This window comes from Alligator mississippiensis, chromosome 5 (genome assembly GCF_030867095.1).
Source record: "Alligator mississippiensis isolate rAllMis1 chromosome 5, rAllMis1, whole genome shotgun sequence".
In the NCBI taxonomy this organism is placed as follows: domain Eukaryota; kingdom Metazoa; phylum Chordata; order Crocodylia; family Alligatoridae; genus Alligator; species Alligator mississippiensis.
Window position 1 is genome coordinate 111,716,403 of NC_081828.1, and position 20,092 is coordinate 111,736,494.

A 20,092-nucleotide genomic window follows, 5' to 3' on the forward strand; every position below is an offset into this window, starting at 1 on the left:
TGGTTATTCCAGCCTTCCATCCTTTATAAGTCTCTCTTTTTAGGCATAGGAGGTCCTCAGGTTCCCTGCTGAGCCAAGGGAGTTACTGTGCCCTTTTGCTACCCTTCCTCTGAGATGGGATAGACAACACTTACGCTGTCAGGATCGCACCCTTGAAGAGCAACCACTCCTCTTGGACTCCTCTTCCTGTTGAGTCATGGTCCCTTAGGTCCTCAACAATGAGTTTCCTGAGCTTGCCAGAGTTAGCTTTCCTAAAGTCGAGGACTTCTGTATTGCTGACTGACTTGCCAGCTTTGTGATGTACAGTAAATGTGATCAGCTTGTGGACGCTATCACCCTGCTTTCCATCGATTCTTAGGTCACTGACTAGATCATCCCCTTTGGCCAGTACCAGGTCCAGCAACACTTTACCTCTTGTTGGCACAATGACTTCCTGAGTCAAGTAGAGCTTGCCCACACATGTGAGGAAGCTTTGCAACCAATCGGATTTGACTGAGTGCTCTTCCCCATGAGATGTCCGGGTAGTAAATTCTCCCATGGCAACTATGCACTGGGAGCATGCAGGCTCAGCCAGTTCCCTGGCAAATTCCTTGTGTAGATCTTGTTAATGGTTAGGAGGTCTGTAGCAGACTCCTTCCATGATGTCCCCTGTTCCATGTTCTCTGCATATTTTAACCCAGAGGGACTCCAGTTGTCCTCCCTGGGTGCCAATGTCAATTTGCAGGGATGTGTAGCTTTCCTTGACAGAGCTACACCTCCACCCCTTTTATTTGCACAATCTCTCCATAGCCATCTATACCTGTGGCCCAGTCATAGGTAGAGTCCCCACCAGGTCTCTGTTACCGCTGTGAGTTCATAATCATTCTTGCTTACCAGGAGGACCAGTTCCTCTTGTTTGTTCCCCAAGCTCCTGGCATTGATGTACAGACATGTAAGTGTCCCATTGGAAGCCCTAGGCTTCCTTGCACTCCGAGGCAGACACTGTTCCAGGGCTGGGGTAGGTGTGGATTCACTTGGGTTCTCTAACCTGCTGGTTATGCAGTAGTTGCCTAGTGGGCTTGCATTGGGGGTTATCCACCCATCCCCTGGCAGGCTTAGTTAAAACCCCAGTCAAGCGGGTTATCCAGTCTGGCTGAGAAGAGCCTCCTCCACAACGGAGTGCTTGTTTGCTTTACTTACTGATAGTAAGTCTTATTCTTGATACCATTCATGACCTATGGACCTTCAGAATACCTGTGACACTATCTTGTATATATGTTGATTCCTGTTTTAGATCCTATGTCTCTCAGCATGACTACTGCAAGTTGTGAGTATTTGTATCGCAATAACAAAAAGGTATGCACTGGATATGTAGTTGGTTATGTATATGCTTAGTGGAGCAACATGCTGACTAGCAACAAAGATTTTTGCTCAAGAAAATATACCCTAGTAGGGTTGCAATTAATTCCAGTCACAGGGAGTACAGGAGAGAGAAGTGGCTCATAGACCAATTCTTAAATGAATTATTTGCATGACAAATGGGAACTATCTGGCTGCTGCATCCAAGAGAGAAATACAAGGTATGATGTAGGTGGGGAAAGGATGGCTGATATGATTCACACTGGTTGAAGATAACCTCAATATTGACCCTAAGTAGCAATGTCTATTTACTTATAAATTGATACAATAGCTGCGTACCAGCTCTCTTGGTCAAATTATGCAGCCCTCCCTAAACCTCACTACCTGTGTCTTCATGCCAGAACTTAAAGTTAATTTAGGAATATTTGATGCTACTTGACTCAAACACCTGTCAGCTGCAAGAATGTTTAAGATGATATGAATAAACCAGAACTGAAATTATGCAGAAGATGCTATGTTTAGTGTGCTGATGATTTATTTTGAACTCTACCAGGTATCTTCTCAGTCTGCAACAAAATCTTGTATAGTATTTTCATTGTCACTTCTTTAGATAGATTGAGGATGCAAGAATCTAAACCCTTATTATGTTTGCGTGTGTTCTTAGAAATGCATGCAAATTGTGTTAACCCAAATACTGTATCCAACTGAGGCATTCAAATCTTGAAAAGTGACCAAGTGCTTTAAGTTATTTTTTTCTGAGATTACATAATTCTGTTTGAGTTCTGTTAATAGTGTTGGTGAACATCTATGCGAGTTATACCAATGAGCATAATGTGACTGCTTGAAATGGCTCCCCAGCATACAAAAGTATGCATAACTTTAATTATGAGTAGAGCTCGTCAAATATGGTTTATCAGAATGATTTTGTGACAAAAAGTGATTTTTCCTCAAAATTGTAGACAGGGGAGGTTTTAATTCATCCACATTTTTTTTTCACTACAAAAATTGAAAATGAAGTATTTTACTTCCAAAAAGTTCAAACAATCATAGTGTAATGCATCATCACTGTCTGTGTTCCTTCCATGATTTTTAGTGTCCAAAACACAGGTATGATATTTTGGTCACACACCATGTTTTGAGGTGTTTTGTAATTTACCCATGAATATAAGGGTTTTTTAGGTCTCTGTTAGAGTTCAGTTTGGAGAAAGTGGCTGTTTATTTTCCATGAGAGTTTCTGGTGCATTGCATGAGACGCATTACATTCTATGATAAAATTATGCAAGATCCATTTATTCTGATGGTTTCATTGTGATGACAGTGGACATGCACTGAGGGATTCTGCATTTGTTGACAAGGTTGTGTTTCACTCAGTGTGTGTTAAGCAGCAGGTAGTTTACTTCTAATGATGAGTTGGACATGTTTTGGAGTTTATTTGAAAGTCAGGAATAGTGGGTAGGGTCAAGGAAGTTGGGAATGTTTTTCTCAAGGTTTCTTCCTCTCTGAGTCTAAACTGTAATTGTTTGATGATCCTTCTTATAGGTTTGCATGTAGGACCAGCAAGGGTATGTGGTAAGTGTGTGGAGTGGTCCCTTTTCTTTTGTGTGACAGTAGGTGTGTGTGAGGTATTTGGGTGTCCCTTTCAAAGATGCAGTCTATTTATATGCTGAAGGGCACAGGCAGATTTTGCCCAATCTAGCCACAGAAAGTGATCTATAGCCATGGCCAAACAGGTGCATGGCTGAAGAATGCTTCAAAAATGGCTGATCGGGTAAAATTCTGAACCTTCATTGCATGATGGTTCAGATGAAGATGTTTCAAAACAGACTGTGTTCTGTAACTTTTGTCTGTGCTGCCTCCTGGCCTCTGTTTTGTCTCTGTTTTCAGAATGGGAGGGGAAAGGGAGTAGATGGAGTTTGGTCTGGGATTTGTTCAGCCCCCACAGAAGAGTAGGGTGGGTGTATTAGAGTCGACCCGTATGTCCTAGAATGAGCTCCAGCTGTTCCCTTTTCTCCCCTCTCATTCTGAAAAAAGGACAGGCTGGGAGGGAGGAGGGGCCATTGCTATGGGAAACTGGCTTCAGGCTCCCAGCCAGCAGCTAATTTCCCCTCCCTCCTGGAACCAACCATAAACTTCTGTTTGGCCTGTGGGATCATTGTAACTCAGATTGCTTCCAGCAAGTCATTCTGAGTAACAGCAGGGAGCTGTACTTCTGTCTGCGTCTGAAGTGTCCTCGCTGAGTAAAGTTAGTTTTTTAGTTTGGTAAGACTGTTGTCAAAAGTATTAGCTTAAGAGCAGATACAGTGGTATATGAAGACCTGACTATAGATTATAACTCTCTTGGTATATTGGGAATGATTACTGGTTTTGTGAAGGTAAGTATGATGGCCTGTGGGGTTTTTGTACATTCTGATTCTGGATTCACGTATCAGGATTTATAGAAAGGTTTCTGCATGATGCAACAGATTTCTTTAACAAGATCAAGGTCATCAACCACCTCCCTGAGAACACTAGATGCCACGCTTGCAACACTAGATGCCGCTTGCCTCTGCATTAATATCCTGCACCATGAAGGCATTTCTGCCTGCCTGGAATACCTATAAGAACATACCCATTTCATATAGCAAAGGCAAAGGAGGTTTATATGCCCTCCGCAGCAGAGTGTCAGACGGTCACAGCCAGGACCGGAGCAGCTCGCAGAGAATCGGTACCAGCTTCTCCAGTTCGACTGGAGAACAAGTACGAGGCCCTGGCGATACTGCAGGAGATGGAAGGGGAGGAGGAAACCCTTGGGCAGGAAGAAACACCACATTCTTCACACTCCAAACAGACCAAGAGATCCAAGAGGACCCAGAGGAGGAGGCAATGAGTGCTCGTCATAGGCAACTCCATCCTGAGAGGTATGGAAGGGCCCATCTGTCGCCAGGACCCCTCAGCATGAGAGGTATGCTGCCTCCCTGGAGCAAAGATTCGGGATGTGACAGAGGTAATCCAGGCCAGGATCAAGCCCACCGATTACTACCCCATGGTCCTAGTCCATGTGGGTACTAATGATGCGGACAGGAGAACCCCCGATAACCTGATGGCGGACTACAGTGCTCTGGGCGGCGTGCTGAAGGAGTTCAGTGCACAGGTGGTATTCTCTTCCATCCTACCAGTGAACGGACGCAGAAGACGGCAGGAGAACTGTATCCGAGAGACCAACTGGTGGCTTCAGCAGTGGTGTCTCGAGGCAGGCTTCGGCTTCCTGGACAACGACCTGCACATCATGACAAGGGACATGCTCAGCTGGGATGGGCTTCACCTGTCCCCCAAAGGTAAGCGTGTGTTTTCTTCTAGGTTGGCGGATCTCCTCCGGCAGGCTTTAAACTAGGCTCGTCGGGGGGAGGGGAAGATGAGGGCGGGGGAAGCTGTGGACCACCAAACCATGTGGCACCCACAAGGACAGCCCAGCCTGAAGAAAGAGAGCATTGGGAACCTGAAAGCCATGGGGAGGCCAGCACTACGGCACAGGTAAGAAATGAGAAGGTAAGAATCAAAGGGCCCCTTGGGACTCGGAGCGGGGGGGCAGCAAAGGCACCAGTCGTAGGGCTCAAGTGCCTATATACTAATGCTAGGAGCATGGGGAACAAGCAGGATGAACTAGCGCTCCTGCTTGCACTAAACACCTATGACTTAGTGGGGGTAACGGAAACCTGGTGGGATTCATCCCATGACTGGGCGGTACATATTGAGGGTTATAGACTGTACAGAAAGGACAGGATGGGGAAGAAAGGGGGAGGGATTGCGCTCTATGTCAGTGAGCATTATACATCAACTCTCATCAAGACGGAATCCAAGGATGAGGAAGTAGAAGGATTGTGGGTTAGGCTACATGGGGGGCAAGGAGAAAGAGATTTGGTGGTAGGGGTCTGCTACAGACCCCCACATCAAGGGGAAGAAAGAGATTCAGGGCTCCTGGGGCAAATCTCGTAGACCATAAAAGCTAAAGAGGCATTAGTCATGGGGGACCTAAACTACCCGGACATCTGCTGGGAGTCACAGACAGCAAAGTCCCACCGCTCGCGCAGGTTTCTAACCTGTGTACAGGACCTCCACCTGACTCAGGAGGTACACGGTCCCACTAGGGGGAATTCCATACTGGATTTGGTATTGGCAACGGGAGATGACATGGTAGTGGACCTCCAGATCGGTAGCCATCTGGGGGACAGTGATCACCTAATAATAGAATTCACCATAAGATGGCGAGTGGGTAAGGTAACTAGTAGGGTGAAAGTGCTAGACTTTAGGAAAGCTGATTTCAATGAACTCAGACGATTAGTTAAGGACGCACTGCAGAGTAGGAGATTTGAAGAGATGGAAGCCCAAGAAGGGTGACTGTGCCTTAAGGAAACGATCCTTCGGGCACAAAGCAAGACGATCCCCAAGCGAGGCAAAAGAGGGAAAGGGGCCAGGAGGCTTCCCTGGCTGACCAGAGAAATCCAGGGCAGCCTAAGGGACAAAAGGGGAGCACATAAAAAGTGGAAACAGGGAGAGATCACCAAAGATGAATATACCTCCTCTGCTCGTGCTTGTAGGGAGGCAGTTAGATGGGCCAAAGCTACCATGGAGCTGAGGATGGCAACCCAAGTAAAAGACAACAAGAAATTGTTTTTTAGATATATAGGGAGTAAAAGGAAGGCCCAGGGAGGAATAGGACCCCTGCTAAATGGGCAGAAACAATTGGTGACGGACAGGGGGGACAAGGCTGTACTCCTCAATGAGTTCTTTGCCTCAGTGTTCCTAAGTGAGGGGCACGACAAGTCTCTCACTGGGGTTGTAGAGAGGCAGCAGCAAGGCGCCAGACTTCCATGCGTAGACCCTGAGATGGTGCAGAGTCACTTGGAAGAAGTGGATGCCTTTAAGTCGGCAGGCCCGGATGAGCTCCATCTGAGGGTGCTGAAGGCAGTGGCCGACATCATTGCAGAGCCACTGGCGGGAATATTTGAAAACTCGTGGCGCACGGACCAAGTCCCGGAGGACTGGAAAAGGGCCAACGTGGTCCCCATTTTCAAAAAGGGGAGGAAGGAGGACCCGGGCAACTATAGACCTGTCAGTCTCACCTCCATCCTTGGCAAAGTCTTTGAAAAAATGATCAAGGCTCACATTTGTGAGAGCCCGGCAGGACAAATTATGCTGAGGGGAAATCAGCATGGGTTCGTGGCAGGCAGATCGTGCCTGACCAATCTAGTTTCTTCTTATGACCAGGTTACGAAACGCCTGGACACAGGAGGAGGGGTGGATGTCGTATACTTAGACTTCAGGAACGCCTTCGATATGGTATCCCACCCCATACTGGTGAACAAGTTAAGAGGCTGTGACTTGGATGACTACACAGTCCGGTGGGTGGCGAATTGGCTGGAGGGTCGCACCCAGAGAGTCGTGGTGGATGGGTTGGTTTCGACCTGGAAGGGTGTGGGCAGTGGGGTCCCGCAGGGCTTGGTCCTTGGACCGATACTCTTTAATGTCTTCATCAGTGACTTGGACGAGGGAGTGAAATGTACTCTGTCCAAGTTTGCAGATGACACAAAGCTATGGGGAGATGTGGACACGCCGGAGGGCAGGGAACAGCTGCAAGCAGATCTGGACAGTTTGGACAAGTGGGCAGAAAACAACAGAATGCAGTTCAACAAGAAGATATGCAAAGTGCTGCACCTAGGGAGGAAGAATGTCCAGCACACCTACAGCCTAGGGAATGACCTGCTGGGTAGCATGGAAGTGGAAAGGGATCTTGGAGTCCTAGTGGACTCCAAGATGAACATGAGTCGGCAGTGTGACGAAGCCATCAAAAAACCCAATGGCACTTTATCCTGCATCAGCAGATGCATGATGAATAGGTCCAAGGAGATGATACTTCCCCTCTATTGGGTGCTGGTCAGACCACAGTTGGAGTACTGCGTGCAATTCTGGGCGCTGCAATTCAAGAGGGATGCGGATAACCTGGAGAGGGTCCAGAGAAGGGCCACTCGTATGGTTAAGGGCCTGCAGACCAAGCCCTATGAGGAGAGACTAGAGAAACTGGACCTTTTCAGCCTCCGCAAGAGAAGGTTGAGAGGCGACCTTGTGGCTGCCTATAAGTTCATCACGGGGGCACAGAAGGGAATTGGTGAGTATTTATTCACCAAGGCGCCCCCGGGGGTTACAAGAAATAATGGCCACAAGCTATCAGAGAGCAGATTTAGATTGGACATTAGGAGGAACTTCTTCACAGTTAGAGTGGCCAAGGTTTGGAACGGGCTCCCAAGGGAGGTGGTGCTCTCCCCTACCCTGGGGGTCTTCAAGAGGAGGTTAGATGAGTATCTAGCTGGGGTCATCTAGACCCAGCACTCTTTCCTGCTTATGCAGGGGGTCGGACTCGATGATCTATTGAGGTCCCTTCCGACCCTAATATCTATGAATCTATGGTGCAGCTAAGAGCATGTTTGCATACCAGTCAAAGTACTGCCTACAATGTAATACACACCTAAAAAAAACCTTAAATTATTTTAATCATACACCACTAGCAGTCTAGCCACAGAACCAAGAAGTTCAGTGAGGACCAATTTGCCCTGAGAGGGTAAATGATGTAGCTGCAGTGTAGATGTGCTCTAAGATGATGAAAGACACATACCTGAACAAGGAACAGGACAGATAGCAGGCTGGCAACATAATGATTATGTTAGTCATGAGGTCCAAGTGTCTGGATAGATGATAATTTTCTGTAGCAGAAGAAAGAAAAGGATGAGCAGAGGTGGCCACACTCACCCTCTGGGCCCTGGAGTCTCATGAAAGCAGGGCCTCTGACCAGATCCTGAGTTCAATTGCAGCCAAAATAGGGTATGATTGCAATGTTATACTGCTGTGGATCTGCCCCTTCAAAAGAGGTGTACAAGTATTATAATAGAAATTCCTACACTGGTGTAATTTACTGGAATCCCAGTTGTGAACTTACCTTGGGAAAAACAGCAGTAAGAAATATACCAGTGTAAATGACCATGATCTAGGTATGTTGGGTATTCACAGTTATCCCTAGAGAGCTATTTACCCATTACAAACAGGCCCCTCCCTTCTATCCAGCAGTAAGATACTGTGATAACACTTCCTGTGGCAGCTGTTCAAGGATAACTGTCTGTCTATTCCAGCTATTTTCCACTCGTGTTCAAAACCTGTATAAATTTCAACTGATGCAAATGTGTCATTTGCCCAATGCATGAGGTTTGCAGAATGTGGGTATGTAAGTAAAGTTAAACCCTGCCTGAAAAAAAAAACTGCATGAAGCTTCTGAGGTTACATTTCTTCAGCTCAGTGCTGTTTTGTGCCAGTGATTTTAGGAAATAAATCCCTTGTGATTTGATTTTATCTCATTCCAACTAAAATTTCAATATCTGCTTGTTAAACCTTAGGATCAACAAAATTGGCTGGAAATCTTTTGGAAGCAGATTTTCTTGCAAGTATTGTGGTATTACTTGCTTCCAGTTAAACTGAAAATGTTGAGAAACCACCTTTTTCACCCTGTTTTGTCACTACAGCTTCCAGTTCCAGCCTGAGCCAGGGAAAATGGAAATGTGTGAAATATGTGTGAAAAATGAAACTATTATTGTAAAATGTGTGTCTGTGTGTCTCTCATGAAGACAGACCTAGAGTGAAACTAAAGGTAGCAGGAGATGGTTTCTAATTTTGTCCTAAATTACTTGTCTGTCTGGAAACTTGGATGATATGCTAGTATAAGAAGAAAGATTTTTTTTTTTTTTTTAACTACACATCTCGGCAGTTAAGTTATAATTAAATGAATCCTAATGGTTACACAAAACCCTCAGGTAACAGAATCTGAGTAGAGAAACAAGAAACAATTTTTAAAATATCAGAAACAATGGGGAGAAGAAAGAGAGAAGTACAGATGTTTTGGAATAAATCTGTTCTATAGCTTTATTTCATTTTAATACAAAATGCACATTTTTATTGAGTACAACAGCCTTAGCAGTAAAAGCTAAATAATTTACAATGGAGAAAAAAGCCCATGTGTACCATGACTATGGATAAGAAAATAATACCACTAATATTTCATATTTAAAATTATACACTTACACATAGGAAGAAAGAAAAGCAGATTTAAAAATCCACAGAGTGTATTCTAAAAACAAAGGCAACATTTGTTATTGATTTCACAGTCTCTCAGACTCTTATAAAAACAATTGTTCTCTCTATAAGACATTCCTTTGTGTTAATTAAGAAATATGGAGGCTTCTTATTGTAGATTTGCTTTCTCACTTGCATTTTTTACATTGCCTTTGAAGGACAGTGGATATATTTTGGAGAAGATATTCAGAAGAGCAAAATCCCTGCCAGGGGCACAGTTTTTACCTGTAGATTGTGCCCTCACCTTTTATACAGTTGCAGTTCCATTTCAGAGCATCTATACCTCTAAAAACTTGACTGACAGAATAATTAAGTTTAAAGAATCACAACTCATAAATGTACTTGGGATCCATATTTCAATACTATGACATTTTATCTATATATATAGATAAAAATACCCAGCCATAGCAGAGGGTATGCCTATCCCTGACATCATCTAGCTACTCAGATAACATGTTTTCATTGGCTAAGGAGGGATGTGCATAAGCTGAAAAGATAATAGGTCCTACATTCTTTTTCCACCTCTTATGATGACTGGCTTATTGCAGTTTAGAAGTTGTGTCTTGTAGACCAGAGTCTCTTTAATTATATCAAGGTAATACCACTGAGTTCAAATTTAAATTATTATAACTGAGGCAGAATTTGACTTTTCACACCACTGTTAATAAGAGGTTAAAAAAATATTCCCATCATTTAACATTTAATGCAAAAGCTGAGGCACAGCGAAAAAGAGCCTACCTTCGGAAATAAGGCTTTAATATGTGTTTTAGACATTAGTCATAGTGCTTCTCTAACAAGTTGCTTCAGATCTCTTTGTGGAATGATATTGTGTAAATGTGTGAAAAAATTCCCAATTTTTAACATGTTTAATACAAACCAGTCTTATTATCCACCCTAAAGAGATGAGGTAACAAAGGCAAAGAGATGTTGAGTGACCTGGATGGGAGAATCTGTAGTCCAATGAGTTATGGGCTGGCATTAGATCCAAGTTTGTACTTTAAGGCAGTAGAAATTTTGGTGGTCTGTCCCTGTTGAGAGAGTCCAACTGTAGTGTATTTAGAGAGAGAGGGAGTGGGCTGGTAGGAGTTATAAAAAGCACCCAGAGTGCTTGTACACGTGACAAAAACATCAGTTATGTGGCTCACTGGCATCATACATAACACATACACCAATTTTGGGGGGTTTAGATGAGTTTGCATCATTGCAAATTAAACCACATCCGGATATAGTTTAGTTTGCAACAATGTGTTGCAGATGTCAGCTCACTCATCCCCCTCTCCGCCCTCCCCCAGCCACATGAGAGTCAGGCAGGCTCCACAGAAAAAAAGGATTAGACCCCTTACCATGTGACAGAAAAATTGAACTGGTGGGTTTCAATTAAAAACCCATAATTTCAATTTAGGGATCATAGAATAAAACCCTGATGACTAAACCCCCATCATGTGTACAAGCAGCCCAGAAGAATAAGCAGGGACTAAGCAATCAATAAGTTCAAATGCTTGGTGCCAGAAGGAGCAAGGCTGCTGTGTTGGAAGCCAGAGCCAAAGGGTACCTCCATGAGTGCCTGGAACAAGACAGATGGGTTTATTTGGTTGCTTATATTTTTGCTTGTGTGTAACTTAACAACTGTGTTATTTGAAGTTCTGGCTGAGATGCTCCTCAGAGGCCAAAGCCAGCCTGTAAATGTCAGTAGGTTAACCAACCCACTTACAGATGAGTCCCAATTTACTGTGGATGTGCAAATAACTAAAGCCTCTTAATAATTTTTCCTTGTACTCCATGCATGCATTCTCAGATTTGAGTGCTAGTTTAGTGTGCTATGACCACTCCCCTGTATTTTGGTGCAGGCTCTGAAAGGTGAATGTGTTTTAAATCCTGCTTTCTGGTTTTAGAAATAGTGGAACTATTTTGCTCAGCTGTCTTTAAAAAATGTGGTGCTCAACCTCCAGCCCATGAGCCAAATCAATCTTATGTGGCCAAGTCTCCCAGCACATGGGACCCTGGTCCAGAAATTTGGTGGGCGGTTGTGGGGGACAGGGGGCATGACAGCATTAATTGCTGTGGATTCCGGGGCATGGGGCCAGTCTGCAGGTGCATTTGGTGCATGGGGTTGCTCTGCAGCCAGGTCAGCACTCTGGGTCACACTCTTAGATCAACCCCACATGCCGATCCCATGCTGAATCCAGCCTGAAGACCAATGGTGTGCCACTCATCCAGCCTGTGCACCTGAAGGTTGAGCACCGCTATCTTTAAAAAAAAACAAAAAACCAAAAATCCCCCAAAAAACAAAACTTGCAAGCAGATGCAAATGTCTTGATATTATGAACTTTAAATTTCTTTTATGATCTTTTTATTGGAGCCATATCCATTGCTAATCAGAGCAGACAGAACCAAAGATATGGCTTCAGACACAGAGGACTTTATCTTAAGAGATGAACATTTGAGAAAATCATAATGAGTAAGAGGGGACAAAATGGCATATAGAGGAGTGCAGTTCACTGTTGGACAGAGTAATGAAACTTTCACAAGCTCTTATATGCTGAATTCATATTGCAGGAGAATTTTCAGGTCATTATTTCATTACTGAGTAAGGTATTCCTAGAATTTTGCAACTATACAAACCTGGCCTCCATGATCCCTGTGGTCCAACAATATTCCCTTTAATTAGTATTTATGTATGCAGCCTTTCCCTCCAATTTTGGAAATTCTGCTCATCTCTTCCTACTTAAAAAAACAAAAATGCTGTTATTTATAGTGGTGCTTCAGAGTAAAATTATTTATTTTATAGACAGACAAGAGAGAGATTGGACTATCTAGTGAGATAATACACCAAAATAGCCAGAACTTATTTAATCTTTAGAATAAATTGAATGGTGAAATTTTGGCCTTATTGAAGGTACCAATCAAACTTACCATCAGCTTCAATGGAACAAACATTTTACCCTTAGACTTTTCAAAGAATCATAGTGAAATAAGGCTGGAAGGTCTCCAGATGTCATCTAATTAAACCTTTGCCTGATTCGAGATCATCCTTATTCAAGTCATCCTATACAAATACATTGTCTAACCTATTGGCAAAACTACACAGTGAACCCTGACAAAACACAAGATGTAGCATTCTAATCTACCACAGGTAAAAGAACAGGACATGGTTGCCAGTGTTGTGCTGCTGCAAAAATTATTAATATATGCTCAAGAGATCCAAGAAAGAGGCCCACCTCTTCTGGAAAACAGAAGTCCCTACAGTCCATATCAGTCTGACCATGGGGTAAATTTCCTTCTGGACCTCAAATATGGTGATCAGTCCAACCATAGGTGGAGGGGCAAGACCTTCTAGCCATGAGCCACCAGCTTTAAGTCCCAACAAAAGGACTGGAACACCCCAGGCAAAATTCCCACCTTCTTGCAGCCAACACCCAATGATTCTAAGGAAAGCTTAATAAAAACCCTGACGTAGCAGCAGGACAGGAAAGGTTTCCTCATGGCCCCATGTGGGGACCAGCAAAGCCGAGAAGCTTGGGAAACACCCATGGAAAAATATAGACATACCAACTCCTAGACCATCCCTGATTAATGCTTTTCCAACTTCTTGAACACCTCCAGTGATGAAGAGTCCACAACTTTCTTAGACAGTTTATTTCATTGCCTCATTGTTATAACAATGAAGATGTTATTCCTAATATCCATTCTAAAGCTACATTGCTGCAAATGCATGCCATTGATCCAGGTCTTACTTTCTGCAGCAAAAAAGAAAAGGTGTTTTCCCTCTTCCTTATGGCAGCCTTTCAAGTATTTCATGACTGCTACCATTTTCCTTTCAAATATCTTTTCATAAGCTGAACATGCTTATTTCCATCAACCTTTCTTTGTATCACTTACCTTTCAAGATTTTTATCATTTTTGCCAACCATCTATAGACGTCTCTAAACTTTTCTTTTTAAAACATGGAGCTCAAAATGGCATATAGTACTTTAAAAGGAGGCCTAATTAGTGCCAAATAGATACGTGCTATCACCTTCCATGTCTTGCACCTAGTGTGCTTCTGTTGATATTTTCCAAAACCTCATTTGCCTTTTATGTGGCTGCATTACACTGCAGACTTATATTAAGTCTATGATCTATCAAGACTCCTAGAACCTTCTCCATAGTGCTGCCATTCAGCTTTGCATCACTCTTTTTTTATTTGTATTTTTGGTTATTCTTTCCAAGGTGCAGTACTTTGCATTTGTCGGCATTGAACTAAATCCTGTTAGCTCCAGCTTTCTGGACCAATCTGTTGAGATCCTTCTGAAATGCCTTCTCATCACAGTCTGTTCCAATTTTGTGTTGTCTGAAGACTTGCTGAAGAAACTTTCTGTGCCAAAATCCAGATAATTAATAAATATGAACAGCACTGGGCTGAGGACAGACCCCTTTAGATTTTATAGACATTAGGTCTGGAAGGGACCTTGGAAGATCATCGAATCCAGGCCCCTACCCCAGGGGCAGGAAGTCAGCTGGGGTCACAGGATCCCAGGAAGATAAACATCCATTTGACTCTTAAATGAGTCCAGAGGAGGTGCTTGCACCACCTCTGGAAGCAGTCTGTTCCAGGCCTTGGGGGCTCAAACAGTAACAAAGTTCTTACTTATGTCTAGCCTGAAATGGTCTTGGAGGAGTTTGTGACCATTTGACCTTGTCATCACTTGGGGTGCTCTGGTGTACAGACATTCCGGTAGATCCTGATGTACACCGCTTATATACTTATAGGTAGCCACTAGGTCTCCCCTGAGCCTGCACTTTTCCAGACTGAAGAGTCCCATAGCTCTCAACCTCTCATCAAAAAGCCCATTTTCCTGCCCACTGATCATGCATGTGGCTCTCCTCTGGACTCTCTCAACCTTCTCCACATTCCTTTTAAATTGTGGAGCCCAGAATTGGATGCAGTACTCCAGCTGTGGCCTCACCAAGGCCAAGCACAGCGGGAAGATGACATCCTGGGATTTGCTAGAGAAGCATCTATGGATGTAAGCCAGAGTTTTGCTTGCTTTTCCAGCTGCAACATCACATTGATGGCTCATATTCACCTTGTGGTCAATCATGACCCCCAAGTGCCTTTCAGCCATGGTGCTAGGAAGCGTAGCACTGCCGAGCCTATAAGCACTCTGTGGGTTTTTCTTCCCAAGGTGGAGTACCTTGCATTTTTCAGTGTTGAAGGCCATCAAGTTTTCATCCACACATTTTCTGAGCTTTTCCATGTTGACCAGGATCATCATCCTTTCCTTGGGTGTGGACGCTTTACCCCAAAGTTTGGTGTCATCAGCAAACTTGGACAATCCACTTCTGACACCAATGTCCACATCATTAATGAAGATTTTGAAAAGAATAGGTCCAAGGACGGAACCTTGGGGGACTCCACTGGTCACGGCGCACCACAATGATTGACTTCGGTCAACTACCACCTTCTGGGTCTGACCTCGGAGCCAATTCCCCAGCCAGTGGACTGTGATGTAACCAAGGCCACAGTTGGCCAGTTTTTCTATGAGATGAATATGGGATACCAGATCAAAAGCTTTTTTAAAATCAAGATATATAACGTTAATCTCTTCTCCCTTGTCCAGGTGATATGTCACCTGGTTGTAGAAGGAGATGAGATTGGTCAGGCAAGACCTACCCTCAACAAACGCATGCTGGCTGTCCCTCAGGTTGTTGCCTTCAGCCAATTTATCAAGAATGATCTCTTTGATATTTTTTTCCCGGGATAGAGGTCAGGCTGATGGGCCTGTAGTTCCCCAGATCTACTTTCCTCCCTTTCTTGAAGATAGGCACCACATTGGCCTTCTTCCAGTCTTCAGGCATTTTGCCTAAGCACCACGAGTTCTTGAAGATCTGTGCCAGTGGCAGAGCTATGATGCTTGCTAGCTCCTTAAGTACCCTGGGGGGTAAACTGTCTGGGCCAGCTGACTTGAAGGTGTTCCTTCACATGGTCAACATTGATGAAGGGTAACAATTTTCCCTTGCCCTGGCCATCCCATACTGTATTGACCAGGGCCGTCCCTTGGGGCTGGTGAAAAACCGATGCAAAATACCCATTAAGCAGGTTGACTTTTTCCTGGGTGTCGGTTGTCAGTTGACCCGTATGGTTTAGCAGGGAACCAATGTTACCCTTGCTTTTCCTCTGGCTCCCCACATATCTAAAAAATGACTTTTTATTGTCTTTGATACGTGTAGCCAGTTGGAGTTCAGTCGCAGCCTTGGCTTTCCTGGTTCACTCCCTACACGTCCTCATGCCATTCTGACATGGATCCATTTACAATTACTCTTTGCTTGTGGGTATTGAGCCAGTTGTTTATCAGCCTTGTGGTAATTATGTCTAGTTGTTTTCCAACTTGTTTATGGGAACATCATATGGAACCATATCAAAAGCCTGGATGGATTCCAGGTACACTATATTCACTGTATTCCTTTCACCTACCAGAGTGTTATCTCATCAAAGAAGATGAAGGTCATCTGGCATTTTTTTTTTCTTGGTAAACCCATGTTGGCTACTTATGATTACCCTTCCTGTCTCCAGATGCAAATGGACTTCCTTAGAATATGCTCCAGTAACTTCCTAGTATTGAGGTGAGGATATGTGTATGTAGTTCAATTGGTCCTCCTTTTCCCCTTTTTTAGAGGGGGACTATATTGGCTTTCTTCAAGTTCTCTTGTACCTCAGCAGTCTCCTACAACTTCATAAAGATTATTGCTAAAGCCTCTGTGATCACCTTGGCTGGTTCCTTCAGTACCCTGGGAAGTTCTTCATGTCCTGCTGACTTGAATTCACTAAGACTCATCCAAAGTTCTGTTTCGGGTTACTGTTTCTTTTATTTCATCACTCAGCTTCCCCTGTTCCTTATCCAAATAATCTTTATTAGGTGTTTTGTTATGAGATGTAATTTTTTTTTTTTTTTTTTGTCAACACTGAGGCAAAGTAGCTATTGAGTAGCTCTGCCTCCTTAGCATCTTCTCTTAGAAGTTAATCCTGGCTATTTAACAATGGAACCACAGCTTCTTTGGCTGTTCTTTTCTGACTAACACATGTATACAGATTATTCTTTATTTCTTTTTCTCACCCGGCACATTTCATTCTTTATATTTGCCTTCCACATGAAACTTCTTGCTGTTTTCCAGTATGCTTCCTTAGTGACCTTGCTCATTCTTCTATTGCCTGTAGGCTTTTGTTGTGCATTTGAGACATCCTAAAAGCTCCTTGTGGAGCTATATTGTTCTCATACCATTCTTCTGGTGCTTTGTTTCCTCCCTTTAACAATGGCCATGCCTTGCAAGTAATCTGTAAATGTTGCTTTAAAATATGTATTATGGTATACAGCGCTCTTAAATGGTGCTAGGTATTAGCCAGGGGACTGTCCAGGTTTAATTCCATAGTGTAAACATCTCAATATTGGCTTTTATACACATGCATTGACTCTGGTCTAAGATCACTGCTTTCTCAATTGCATTAGAAAATCCTATATCAGTTTCAGTGCCTTCCCTATCCTTGGCATTTTGTTAAATTCTAAATATGCCGATGCAAATTTTGTAATAAGAATGTGTTCTTTAGGAACTGAACTGGGGCTACCAACTTATTAAATACATTTAATAAACTACTTCATCCAGAGATTAATATTTTTGTAATAATATTGGAAGAGATTGATATGAATTACTTCACCAGAAGTCGGAGACTCCATACTTCACTACCAAAAACTTGAAATGTTAAATGCCACTTCGGCTCCTTGCATAATTCCCATCAAAGCACGTGAGAATTTGGAAAGCACATCTAAGTATTAAAACCCATATTTAAAAATAAAAATCTATAGTAAAATATTGATAACATTATAATTTTGTTTTATGGTAAAGTAATGCAGCCCCACTAGAATGTACAGTCACCATGTTCTACCATACTTATAAACCATTTCCCATCTTTACCCCTATCCAGTCCACCATGGACTTTCTTTCTTTTTAGCAGCACATTGCTTAAATAAATTTGGTCCAATTAAATGCTTCCTTTTATTAAATTAAATCCTTATGTAGAAACTCATTGCTATAAATTAGTGATTCCCAACCAGTGTGCCATGACACCCTGGGATTCACTGAAATCTTTTCAAGGGTGCCACAGGGTTCCATGCAGAGTTACCATTGTTAGGTGTGCAAACATGACTCACAAGGAAAGCCAGAGATTTGAATAGGAATCCATAGGATTAAAGTATTTCTGGTCTGCTGTGATCTATTATAGTTCTTTCTACCAAAAAAATGCTCTAATACTTGTCTGTAGTTGAAAAAATGAGTGAAAACTAAGAGCTGGCATTTTCTGAGGGGTACTTTTAGTCCAAGGAGCTTGAAAACTACTGCTTTAATTATGGCAGAAGAAACATACAGCTCCAGAAATATAGTTTAGCTAGCTAGGTCAAAACAATGATTCATTAATGCATCTGGGAACCTTTGAACAATAGCTCATGCAATGCAGGTCATCCTTTTTTTGTAATCTGCTCCACCTTTGGTAATCTGTTCCACTGGTTTAATGTGGCCATTGGCTCCTGCTACGTTAAACCAGTCCCAGGCCTATAGCTGAGACCCTGCCTTTTTTTCTTTTTTATGAGGGTTAATGGAATGTGGAATATGAGGGTTCATTATTAGAAGCTTTGTTCCCATCTCCCACCACCTTTAGGAAATCCCTTATTCCAATCCAATTCCAGTTCTACTTTATGAGAGAATTAGACACATACAGAACATTGGTTTTGGCAAGAGCCAGCCCAGTTGTGATTAAATGAATTTGTCAAACCTCCAGCACATCTCTCTACTAATAAAAAGAAGGTAAAAAATTCACACTACCTAAACTAATCAAACTATGAGGGAACAACTTTCTCCCAGTTCCAAAAAAGCAAGTAGCAAGAAACCCATTATAAAGCCTCAAATCTCAATCCTTCTTTAGTTTCAAAGAGGCAAGAGGGGAAGAGCTTTTATTCCCAACATACAGTGATGCTCTCAGGTAGGGGAAAGACTTATAAGACCTCAATTTTTTAGTGTTGAGAATGAACAGACTTTATGCAACACTTTTCTGTCCAGTCTGTCCACCTGCAGAGCTTTTCTCTTCAAGCTAAGGAGGGTGAGTCTCCTACAGTACACAAAGGGGGTTTTCCCCTGCAAGCCCAGATGAGGTCCCTCCCCTACCTGTGTTATGTGACAGGTTATCTGGTCTTTTCCTTTCTGTATCTGTGCTGAAAAAAAAATAAACATTTTCAAATCATGAAATGTTCCTTTTTCTTCCCAACTCTGATTTTTTTTTAAGACTCCAGTTCATAATGCCAAGACAACATGTTAAGCTGTTTATTGCTTTCAACCAGCATACCTTAAGCATTTTATTGTTCGAAGAATTATTTTTAAAAACTCTATAAAAATGTAAAAACATACCTACTTAAGTCAATCTAACTAATATTTCAGTATTTTATAATCTCACAGCTTGAATCAACAGCACACTATCCTCTGCAATTTAAAGACAAGGGTAAATATAATTGTATGACAAAATAGAGTAACAATACACCATTAACTTATAAGCCAAGAACCATAGGCAACAGGGATACTTTATAATGTGTCTAGTCAACAATATTTAAAGTACACCAAACTAATATTATTGTCTTTTGCCTTTGTGAATTTTTGTCCTTCTCTTACCCCCAGCTCTCTATATAGGACCCCCTCTTAGAATTATTCATTCAGGAACCAAAGATTTCTTGCTAAATCCTTCATTTAGCAAATATTGCAAATATTGAGATATGCATTGCTTAATTCCTCTTTCTCCCATCTGTAAGCTGCTTTTCATAGCTAGGGGAAAAAAGGCAGAGTTAATATTTTCACTCAGATTATTTGCATTACTTTTGCTGAAATGAATCTCAATACAAAATTTAAGAATAATTGGAATTATAACAACCTGGGAGTTGGAACAAAAATCACAGTCTAAATCAGGGTAACTTAGTGTTCCATGACCCTAGGTAAATACCGTCAGCATAGGAGGTAATTTGTGTCCTGCAGGAGACAGTGACTCATTTGTACATGGCTAGGGAGAGTACTCTTCCCTATAAATAGAAATACAATTCTCATGTAATTTTTTCCCCATGATGATAACAGATGGTAAGTTCCAAATTTCCTTATTCTGATATTCTGTTCTTTCTCAAGGACTCTTTATGTGATCATTCCGTAGTGTGGAAAACCTGAGGGAGAAGATAATTTTATTGACTTCTGTGAGAGTTTCGCTTGCCTAATTCCTTTCCTGCTGTTCTTTAGAAAAGAAAAGAGAAGAAAAGAAAAGAAGAGAAAAGAAAGAGTACTTCTCCCCAGTCATCCAGTAGGGCTGGTCTGCATGGGAATTAAGCTGTTAGAACAGGACTGGTCCAAGCCAAGCTGAATTCTAACCTTCTCCAGCTCCACCCACAAATGCGTAACTATCCCTAGGAAGATAGATTCCAAAACATTTGTGTACCATTGGTTACTGTTGTATGTGCCTGTTTCTCACCCCAAATACACATTAGGATAGAAAATATGGGTACCTGTAGATGTGCTGTGGGGCTGCTCTGACATGCTGTAATTACAG